This window comes from Penaeus monodon, chromosome 12, assembly GCF_015228065.2.
Source record: "Penaeus monodon isolate SGIC_2016 chromosome 12, NSTDA_Pmon_1, whole genome shotgun sequence".
Lineage (NCBI taxonomy): Eukaryota > Metazoa > Arthropoda > Malacostraca > Decapoda > Penaeidae > Penaeus > Penaeus monodon.
In genome coordinates, this window is record NC_051397.1 from 40,915,862 (window position 1) to 40,918,361 (window position 2,500).

Below are 2,500 nucleotides of genomic sequence, written 5' to 3' on the forward strand. Positions count from 1 at the left end.
TGTGTGTGTGTGTGTGTGTGTGTGTGTGTGTGTGTGTGTGTGTGTGTGTGTGTTTGTTGTGTGTGGTTGTGTGTATATATGCGTGAGAGCGTGTATTCGTTTTTTCTGGAGTGGCAATTTCTGTGAAAAAAAAAAAATTGAGTCTTAATTATCTGTCCAGGAACTTTACATAATCCCTTACATAATACTTCAAGATATCAGGGGCACACGCACCATGCAAAAACGTGGGACTAACCTGAGTAAATGAAATCGTAATGACAATGATGATGTTTACTTTTATCATTTTCATTTTTTTCATTATATTTGTGATCGTTATCATAGTTATCGCCATCTCTGTTATCTTTATCACCACCACAACCACCATCACCACCTCCACCTCCACCTCCACCACTACCACCTGCTCCACCACCACCCACCACCTCCACCACCACCACCCCCCCAACACCAACCACCACCAACCACCACCACACACCCCCCACCACCTCCACCACCACCCCCACAACCACCTCACACCACCACCCCCCACCAACCACCACACCCCCACCCAACCACCACCACCACCACCACCCACCACCCACCCAACCACCACCCCCCCCACCACCCATCACCACCACCACCCCCACCACCACCACACCACCTCCCCCCCACCACCACCACCCACACCACCCGCACCCCCCACCCCCAATCCCCATTGAAAAGCCCCACCCCCTCCAGCCTACCTTAGGAAGCGTCCAGCCCGAGATCGCAATCAATCGTGTAAACTGTGTGTATAGGCTGGCACTAAGGAGGGGAGAGAGTGAGAGGGGGAGAGGGCGGGGGGGGGGGGGCGAGAGAGATTGAAAGGGCGGTTCTAGAGAGTTCTGGAGCCACGCCTACCCCTCCAGCGGTTCTCCTCCTCGATCCGTGCCGCGCCCATCCCCGGGTCCAGTTTAGCATCCCATACCACATGCATACCACATGGTGACCACATGCCAGGCAGGAGGATCACATGCCGCCCATTCTACCTTATCGAACGCAGCCAGCATCCTCCCCGCCCCGCCCCCCCCTCCCCCCCTGCGTGGTGTTTGCTCGCGGCCCATCAGGCGTGACTGCGTTTGCGTCCAATAGATGGCGCGGCGCTCGTGAATGGGTCTCCTTGTCACCCATGATTTTCTGTTCATCTTTTTTTTTTTTTATGTTTCGATTTCTGTTCTGTATGTTGGGGATTCGTTAGTTTATATCGTATCTTTATTTTTTTATTTTTTATAATTTTTTTTTTTTCTTAGATTTTCCGTTTTCTTTTTCCTCTGCATTTTCGATTTTCTTCTTAACATTCTGGTGTTCGCAGTCTTATCCCTTATCCACTTTTGACTTTCTCTTTTCTCTTCTTGGTTTTGATTCCTGCCACGGATATCTCGCCCCCCCCCCATCCCTCTTTTTTTTTCCTCCAAAAATTTCAAACTCGATAATTGATAAACGAAAACAGAAAGAAAAAAAGGTGGAATAATCTGTTACTGTTTTTTTCCTCCTCATCAGCGTCTGCCGCTTTCTCGACGCACATTTATTACGTTTTGAACAATCCACTTACCTTCTTCTGTTGCCCTGCCTGTCTCTTTGCCCCCCCCCCATCCCTCACCCTCCCTCCCTTCCTCCCTCACTCCCCCCCTTACTCCCTCTCGCCTTCCCTCCCTCCTTCACCCTCCCTCTCTTTCTCCCTCCCTCCTACTTCTTAATCCCTCCCTTTCTCCCTCCCTCACCCTCCTCCCTTCCTCCCTCCTTCCTACCTCACCCCCTCCTTACTACCTCCCTCCTCCCCCCTTTTCTCCTCCCTCACCCCCTCCTTCCCCCTTTCTCTTTTCTCCCTCTCGTTCTTCCTCTATCTTTTTCCCTTGCCTCTCTCCTTCCCCACATCGTCCTTTCTCCCTCCTTCCCTCATTCCCTTCCTCCCACACTCCCTTCCTCCCTCACCCCTTCCTTCCTTCCGTTCTCCCTCTCCTTCTTGCTCTGTTTTTCTCCCTCACTCCCTCCTCCTTCCTTTCTCATTTATTCTTTCTTTTATCTATCCTTCTCTGTCTTTCGCCCTCACCCCCTCCCTTCCTCCTTATTTACTCATATCTTCGTCGATTCTTTTACTCTCGTCTTTCTTATTTTCTTCCTCACCTCCTTACTCCCTCTTTCGCTTCCATCCTCCTTCCATCCTATCTTACCTTTTTTCCTCTCTCACTTTTCTTCTTCCTCCTCCTCCTCTCCTCCTCCTCCTCCTCCTCCTCCTCCTCCTCCTCCTCCTCCTCTTCCTCCTCCTCTTCCTCCTCTTCCTTCTCCTCCTCTCCTCCCTCCCTCCTCCTTCCTCCTCCCTCTCCCTCCTCCTCCCTCCTCCCCTCTTCTCCTCTCCCTCCTCCTCCTCCTCCTCCTCTTTCCTCCTCTCCTCCTCCTCCTCCTCCTCCTCCTCCTCTCTCCTCCTCCTCCTTCTTCTCCTCTCTCCCCTCCTCCTCCTCCTCCTCCTCCTCCTCCTCTCCTCCTC